The sequence below is a fragment of the Chelonia mydas genome, chromosome 10, assembly GCF_015237465.2.
Source record: "Chelonia mydas isolate rCheMyd1 chromosome 10, rCheMyd1.pri.v2, whole genome shotgun sequence".
Taxonomy (NCBI): domain Eukaryota; kingdom Metazoa; phylum Chordata; order Testudines; family Cheloniidae; genus Chelonia; species Chelonia mydas.
The window spans coordinates 34,865,500-34,874,313 of record NC_051250.2 but is presented as its reverse complement, the minus strand read 5'-3'; the positions used below and the strand labels follow the sequence as shown (position 1 = coordinate 34,874,313).

The following is an 8,814-nucleotide window of genomic DNA, read 5'->3' as shown; positions in this document are numbered from 1 at the left end:
GCTTGGAACTGCACTGATGGAAATTTGTCCCATTCTCGTCAGCTGGGAGGAGGGGCACTGTCAGGAGGAGCATGTTTGTGTACTTCATGGGGGTGTAATTTAGACTTCTCTCTCACACACACACCAATCAGTATAACAGGCCTCCAAAAACTAAGTGAGAGTTAAGCTGCTAGTTTTTTTCTTTCCACCCCAGATTGGTTTAATGGCTGAGACGGTGCCACCCACCTTCCTACCACCTGCCTGTGGTTTGGGACGCTGAGCCCAGACAAAGAAGGACAGTCACCGAACTACACACGTCAGGGAAAGCATCAGCAAACGAGGAGAAGGAGGAACAGCTAATTACTGCTCCACCAGGAAACAGATCCTGGGTGTATGGATACCTCACTGACTCCATTTCCACTGCACAGCATGCAGGGAAATGAGACAGCTTGCATGGCCACTCACCCAAACAGGAGTCAGAGGTACGGGAAACCACAGCCATGGGGATGGTTAAGCAGAAGCAGGAGGTCACTGCTGGTGCAACTGATCCTGCAGCTTTATTCAGTTGTTTTGATACAGATCTATGGGGAGTTCCTGCCCCTCTCAGTCTCTTGTCCACCTTCCCTTCCCAATCCCTCACCTAGGGCCTCGCAATGCCAGACTCCACTGCTGGGCTTTCTACCCCCAGCTCTTGTCCCCCTGGAGTCTGAGGCCTGGTCTACGTGGGGGCGGAGGTGAGCTAAGTCGGTCTAAGTTACACAACTTCAGCTACGAAATTTGCGTAGCTGAAGTCAACGTACTTAGAGCTATTTACTGCAGTGTCTTCACTGCGGCAGGGCAACTGCTGCTGCTCCCCCATTGACTCCGCCTACGCTTCTCAGAGTCAAAGGGAGAGCGCTCAGCAGTCGATTTATCGCATCTTCACTAGACGCAATAAATTGACCCCCGGTGGATCGATCACTCCGGAGGTAAGTGTAGACATGCCCTGAGTTTTAACAAGTATTGAAAAAGCTACAGTCACAACATAATGCAGCTCCACAGTGGGGCCCCACACGAGCCGCACTGCCCCCGGTGCACCTCGGAGACAGCCACAACATGGGCAGTAAGTGACCTTTGTGACTCTCTGGTCCTGAGAAGCACCTTAGAGCAGCCTCAGGGCAGCTCTAAATTGCCCCAGCTGCAAAGAGCTGTTCTGATAACCTAGGACAGCCAAAGTGCAGCAGCACTCCTAGCCACTCCCCATTTCTCCTGGTCTACAGACTGTGGGCCACTGGAGTTGACACACGAGCTGCCTGCAATCTGGAGATTTCCTATGCCAGGTGAATCCCCCAGACAGCTGGCTAAGCCAAATTTAATGTTGTTTGGCACTGGCAGAGTGGCACAAATTAGCCTTAGCATCCCAGGATCAGGCCCTTTTTCTTAAATTAACTGTAACCCATTCATCCCATTCCGTTGCTCCCATCTTCACTCCCTGCATTTGTCTAATTCCAACTGGAAGCTCTTAGGCGCATGGGCTGTGCCTTTCTGTTTTTGCAAAGTACTGTGTAAACAGCTGGCACTTTTCAGAGACAACCAGCCTGATTCACCACTGCCATGGGTGCAAAGGAGATGCAAAAGCAGACCCAGGGTGTACCACACTGCACGAATGTGAAGGACTGCACAAGGGGTGGGGCAGTGGTCCCCAATGGAGACCCATCCACCTCACTGGCGGCTCCACCTAGGGGATTTATGAAATGGAAGCAAAACTAGTTGTTTATTCCAGCTTTATGTAAAGCAGAGAGAACAGATGTACTGTGTCTGAGCTCAGCCCACTCGGGATCAGAAGCTCCTCTTAGACGATCAATTATATCACATCCACTTAGAACCATACAGAGGGTTCTCTCAGCTCATCCCCAGCTCCCTCGCACCAGTGGGAAGCACGTCTCTTTGGGAAAACAATCCATCGCACACTCCAGCCTCTCAGGAAGAGTAATCAGCAGCCTCTATTGATTTTAATACCTTCGCATTTGCTGCACTTCACAGGGAACAATAATTAGAAAATTGTCACTTGAAGCCAACTCGGCCTTTCCCTTTAGCTGCAATGTTACCAATTAAAAGGGGTTAATAGTCAGCAATTTACACACATTAACCTTTATAATGCCCCCTGGAGGTAAATACTATCCCCTTTATAGATGGGGAAACTGAGGCACACAGCAGGGCGGGGACTTGCCTAAGGTCACACAGCAAGTTAGGGGAGAAGCTGGGAAAAGAACTCATATTGTCTGACTTTCCCCTCAACTTTGGTTCTATGCTCAAACCACTAGGCCAGTGGTTCTCAACCAGGGGTCCGGGGCTCCCTGAGGGGCCACGAGCAAGTTTCAGGGGGTCCATGAAGCATGGCTGGTGTTAGACTTGCTAGGGCCCAGGGCAGAAAGCTAAAGCCCCGCTGTGCAGGCCTGCAGCCTGGAGCCCCAAACCCCACCACCCAGGGCTAAAGCCAAAGCCTGAGCAACTTAGCTTCACGATGCCCCCTGTAGCATGGGGCCCCGGGCAATTGCCCTGCTTGCTACCCCCTAGTGTCGGCCCTGGCTTTTATATGCAGAAAACCAGTCACTGTGTCACAGCTGGGCCGTGGAGTTTCTATAGCATGTTGGGGGGGCCTCAGAAAGAAAAAGGTTGAGAGCCCCTGCACGAGGCCACGCTCCTGCTCCTGTCTGCAGGGGTGAGGGTTCCAGAGCTGGAAGCTCCTGGGGGCGCTCACTGAGTGTTTGTACAGCGCCTGGCACAGCAGGGTCCTGATCTCAGTTGGGTGCTGCTGTAACCAAGGATTGGAGTGATAATTGCCTGTGGGAGATGGACAGGGATCCATTGGCGGTTCTTACCCAATGCATGAGGCAAACTGGTTTGTTTGGCCTGGGGTTTCCTCCAGCAGACTGTTCTCATGCTGCCAGCTGCTCGTGCTCCGGCGGTGTGAGACTACACGGCATCTGACGCGGCAATTGGCAGCACCTTCCATCATGCCTCCAACTTTGCCAGGCTCCCACGTGCCCCTTATCCCAGGGCCCTGTGCGGAACCTGCCTCTCACACCCGGTCGCCACTTCCCCCAAGGTCACTAAACGCAAGAGAGGAAAAATCGTTAGTTGCTTACAGCTGGTGCAGCACATTGAGCAAACCCAGGGGAGAGGCGCAGGGCCAGGCAGGGGGCCTGAGAGGGAGGGGTGAGCTGGAAGCCATGCAGGCCTGGGTGGGAGGTAGACAGAGCCCTGCAGGAACCCAGGCTGCTGCTGCAAATTCCGAGTGAAATAGGGAAAGCCAGAAAGAGAGACGAATTTGTTGGGGAGGTTGGGTCTGAAATCCAGTGGGGACATCCCAAGCTCCCACCGCACTAACATCAGGGGTTCAAGCCCTTTTCTCTTCCCTCTTTGATGCCTGCTTTCCCTGTGCAATTCCTCTCCCCCATCCACATGACCCAGGCCAGCCCTACACACCGGCATCGGCTCCTTGGCTGGGGCTGACAAGGGCAGGACCAACTTCCCTGCCCCTGCCATCCCTCAGCTATTTCCCTTTCCTTCCTGTCCCCCACCTGCAGCTGGGCTCTCCCCACCTCTCAGCCCCTGGTCATTTCTGATGCTTTTCTCTGATCTCTTTGGCAAAGAGGTGCCCAGCCCCAGCCACAGCATTCCCAGTGCAGCCCCACCAGAGTCATGGAGGGGCAGGGGGACTCTCTCCCCGTGCTCTGGGATGAGATCGCTCTGCATACACCCTCCCCAGATTTCAGCAGCGCTTTGTGCCTGCCGGACCTTTCATCACCTGATGAATCCGAGCTCTCCCTGTTTCCCCTCCGCTCCCTGCTGTAGGGAAGCAGGTGCATTACAGGATGCATGGATCAGGAGCTTGCCAGCACTCAAAGGAGAGGTGGTGGGACCATGCTGGGGCTGCAGAGCACTGCATCCAGGTTTATATCCTCTGGGCTTACCTGGGGAGGAGGAGGAGCTATAGGGTTTTAACAACATTGCTGAGGCCACAGCTCAGAGAACCCAAGATCCTGATGCCAGGGGTGGGGAAGGGTGCAGGGAATGCCAAGGTCTCAGCCCACAGAGCTCCCATCTTCTCTCGAATAGCTCATTTCCCTGCATGCCATTCCCATCATGGTGGCACCTCAGAGCACCATGCCTGCGCCTCGCCTTGGAAACCCAGTATGAGCCACCCGCTGCAAAGAGGAGGTGCCACCCACCCCCAGAGGCTCCTTGCATCAAGTCTGCAGGGAGCTGGGGGAAAACACCCTGGCCTTGCTGCTGGAAGCCACAGGGCCCCCATGGTGGCTGTGGGGTATGCAGAGAAGGTTCCTTTGGAGCAGGAAGGGGGAGTGACCTCTGGCTCCTGGACTCACAAAAGGCCCTTGAGGAGGAAGATCCAAGGGGCACACAGCTACCTAAGGGCTCCCTCTCCTCTGGCCAGGGCCCAGGGAGCGAGTACTTGGCTCTAGAGACCATGGATCCAAGCTGGGTCTTACTGTCCAGCCTCATTAAGGGATACCAGCCAGAGTATTCCTCTCTTCAACCCACTCCCCGGCCCCTGGCCCTGGAGCTACAGCTGGGGAGAGCAGACGTGTTTGGGAGGAACTCACCAGCTGACCAAAGCCTAGAAAATTGGGTTTGCAAAGTGCATAGGAGCTCCCCGGACCTCAGACAAGACCCAAAGACCTCCTGCTGGTGGGCAGAGCCCTGCCTTATAGAAAGCAGGAGATGGGAAGGCAGCACAGCACTATATAAATGCTCCTGGCCTGCCCAGCCTTGCAATGGTGGGCGTGTGTCAGTCAGACAGACAGCTGGATGATTGTTGTTGTTAGTGTGGCCCCTGTGTTTGACTTAGAGTCAGCTGCTGCAGTTGGGCAGATCTGGGTTTGCTGAGCCTTTGGGGAGGGCCAGTTGGATCAGTAGCCAGGTCCTCACCATGCCCCACTCAGTAGCCACCTCAGTGAAACACAGCCATGAGGGAGGATCCCAGTCTGTGTGTATCAATGGGATGTGGGGGGAGGGAGCAGCAGTCAGAATGGGAGGACCCTGCCCTTCCTCTAGGGCCCTTCCACTCAGTTTCCCACCCAGCACTAGGGATCCCTGGCCCCAGGGAAGGGAGGGGTAAGGAGATTGACTGCAATGCAGAGGGAACAGCCCCTGGCTGGGGAGCCTGGACCCAGTGCAGGGTGGTGCCCTACATGGAGCTAGGCAGCCTCTCATTCCTTCCACCCCTCTAATATCCTAGTGAATTTGCTGCACCTCCTGGCCTCCCATCCTGCTGCAGCTGGGGGGCTTTGGGTCCCCATTGCCAGGAGCCCTCCCCTGCACTCCCTAGCTGCACCACTCAGTGCCCCAGAGGCAGGGCTGGAAAGAGGGGGGCACCCAAGCCAGGCTCACCTGCTGCCCAGAGGTCTGTGGGGCAGGGGGGGAAGTGAGCTGAGGGCTAGAGGGGACACGCCACTCTCAATACAGGATGAGCACTGAGCCTGGCTCCTCGCAGGGATGCTGAGTCAGTCCCAGCTGGGCTGGGGTGGCTCTGAGAGCAAGAGAAGGATGCTCGTTAGCCAGTTCTGTCCCCGCTTGGGGCTGACATGGCTTCGTGGGCCCAGCTGCGTTTGCCTTGGGATCCTGCCAACTCCACAGGCGCTGCTCAGTCACTGCCAAGGGAGGCAAAGGCCCTGTGCTGCACACTGGGGAAGTGGCAAACAGCCCAGGCCAGCTGCACGAGGGGCACGCTTGCCCCGCAGGAGCCAGAAGCCACCCCACAGTAAGAAGCCACAACTGCAGCCACCCTACCCCCAGCTCACGTCTGCGTGGGAGACCCTCTGCAGCTCTCCTCTGACTCGGCGAGGGCGCTGGGCTGGCAAGGAGAGGCTTTGAATTGTTGTAGCATCACCAACCCCAAACATTACAAAATCCCATGCTAGGCCCCGAAAATCATGAGATTCTGAAAATCGCATGATTAGGGCCCTACCAAATTCACAGCCACGAAAAATGCATCACGGGCCGTTAAATCTGGTCTCTACTGTGCAATCTGGTCTTTTGTGTGCTTTTACGCTATACTACACAGATTTCACGGGGGGAGACCAGCGTTTCTGAAACTGGGGGCTCTGACCCAAAAGGGAGTCGCAGGGGAGGTCGCAAGGTTATTTTAGGGGGGCCACAGTGTTGCCACCCTTACTTCTGCACTGCTGCCTTCAGAGCTGGGCGGCCGGCCAGCAGCCGCTACTCTCCAGCTTCCCAGCTCTGAAGGCAGCGCCGCCGCCTGCAGCAGCGCAGAAGCAAGGGTAGCAGTACCGCAATCCCTTGTGCCTCCCGCCCTGCCCCCAACTCCTTTTTGGGTCAGGACCCCTACAATTACAACACTGTGAAATTTCAGATTTAAATAGCTGAAATCATGAAATTTACGATTTTTAAAATCCTATGACCATGAAATTGACCCAAATGGACTGTGAATTGGTAGGGCCCTACACATGATTTTTAACCTAACAAACCATTTTGGGAGACGTTTATTTGTCTGCTGGGTTTTGAGGCTTTGGAGTCACATTTTCACGTTTCTCTCTGCAAGCAGAAGGGCTAGAAATTCAGGCCCAGATGCTCAAAGGTATTTAGGTATCTACCTCCATCAAAATCAATGAGCCTAAATACTGTTTGGGCCTTTCTTGTATGAAAGCTGACATCCTCCCATAATCCTATGACTCCTGGAGCTGGGGCTTTAGGAAAACACCAAAGATCTTGAGAGTCTTGCTAAAATAGCAAAAGTTGAGAACACCATGTGCAGTGACTCTTGTGTCTTCTACTCTTTACACAACAAATAGATGTAAGCAGAGTCAGGATGAGCTCCACCCTGACATCTGGTGGTGAGGTGTGGCAAGTTGTGGAAAAGAACTTCAGGGGCTGATCTCATTTGCATAGGCACACCCACCCCGCCTAGAATGAGGCCATAGCTGCCCAAATGGTCACTTTGGCTGCTATGGGATCCCCAGTGTCTCTGTTATTGGGGCAGGAAGAATAAGTTGTTTTACCCTGATTATGGGAATCAAGGACAGTGGAACTGCACTTGGCCTTTTGTTAAGATGGAGGGACTCGCCATCAACTAAGTAGCACTTGCTAGGCAAGGGACATGGGTTCCAAAACTCTGTGACTTGAGAGATGTTGATAACAGGTATTTATGCTTGGTAGTATGGGCCTTCTGGTGAGGGCCTTACATGCTAATTGCACTTCCTTCTCCCTCCACTGTGGACTATCAGAGCTAATTTTGATTCCATTAGGAGTCTAGTTACAGACTGCTGAGCTGAGTTCACTTTGGGCTAATGGTGCACCAGCACTGAGGCTCCCCTACTACAAGCTGAAATCACAAAAGAGCTGAACTTACTAAGAGCTGAAATCACTGAGTGTTGTGTTAAGTAGTGGGGGAGCCTGAAGATATATGGTGGAGCAGTTTGCGGGATGGCAAGCAGAGTGGAGTGGCTGGCGGAGCAGAGCAGTTTGTTGGATGCCTAGAGCAGCACATGGGGCAGCTGGTGCTGGATGGAGAGGTGGGGCCATCAGCTTTGGACCACATAAGGTGCCTCATCCCCCCAATCTCCACCCAGGTTGGGAGGTAAAACTCTGCAGATAAACTTTTGAACTCTGGGGCTGCCCTGACCAGGGACAGAGACTTTTGGGTCTTTGGACTTTTTGGGACTTTAGGTGATTTTGGGTTGCTGGACTCAAGAACTGAAGGGAAAGGACATGCCCCAATTTGCTTGGGGTGGGTTTTTTGCTCATGGGTTGTGTTATGAATCCTGTTGGTGGTGTTTCCCCAACATAATGCCACATTGTTTCTCTCTGTTATTAAAAGGCTTTTTGTTACACTCAGACTATGTGCTTGCGAGAGGGGAAGTATTGCCTCTTGGAGGCGCCCAGCGGGGGTGGTATATATTTGTCCCAGGTCACTGGGTGGGGGCTCGACCCAGTTTTGCATTGTTATTGGAATGGAACCCCTAGATACTGAACCCGGCCCTTGTTGCTACCAACTCTGACAGGCAGAAGGGTTACCTATAAGATGGACAGTCCCAGGGGCATGGTGGGCATCAGGGAACCATGCTTACTGAACATACATATCATGCAAGGCCAAGCTGGCTCGCCTCTGGGTCTTCATAGAATATCAGGGTTGGAAGGGACCTCAGGAAGTCATCTAGTCCAACCCCCTGCTCAAAGCAGGACCAATCCCCAACTAAATCAAAAACTAATTCAAAAACATAGAATACTGGTATGACGTTTCACTCCATATTCTTAATGAAAATATGCTTATGATATGAATATGACATAACTGAGATGTACTTTATGCAAGATGGGTCTTGTAAGGTATCATTGGAATGGTTATAATTTACTGAATGTGCTTATCCAATTTGTATGCTAGTATCATTTCTGTATCTGAAGTTAGGAATATTGACTATGTATCTGTATTTTAATTATGTTACTTTGGGTGATGCCCACTGCTAACACTTCAGGTACAACAATGGAAAAGCCAGACAGGGCGGATGTCCCATTGGCGAGGACGGTGGCCTGTGAAAAGGCTTGGCCTTCCTGTGGACATGCCATACTGCCACTGACTCATGGACGCTGTGATGCTACAGAGTCAGGTGGTCTTGTCACCTGATACTAAACATTTCTTGGGACTTCTTGTAACTTTCCACTGGAATGGGGTGGGGTGTCAAATTTGGGAAACAAAGGATTCCAGCCTTATGTAAATCCTATTTAAGGGTGGGGAGGAAGGCAAAGGGGACTCCTCCTTTCCATGGCCTGACTGTCCAAGAAGAAAGACTGCTAAAGCCACCTGAAGGGAAAGCAGGG

At 53.0% G+C, this 8,814-nt stretch overlaps 1 long non-coding RNA gene across 1 annotated transcript; it reads right to left on the bottom strand.

Annotated features, from left to right (window-relative positions):
* Positions 1-1,743: 1,743 nt before the first annotated feature.
* LOC122461926 lies at positions 1,744-4,721 on the bottom strand. Its single transcript, XR_006284190.1, has 3 exons — positions 4,587-4,721; positions 2,841-3,071; positions 1,744-1,993 (listed from the first exon to the last, which is right to left on the bottom strand). It is a non-coding gene; the product is annotated as an uncharacterized LOC122461926 (long non-coding RNA).
* Positions 4,722-8,814: the final 4,093 nt, after the last annotated feature.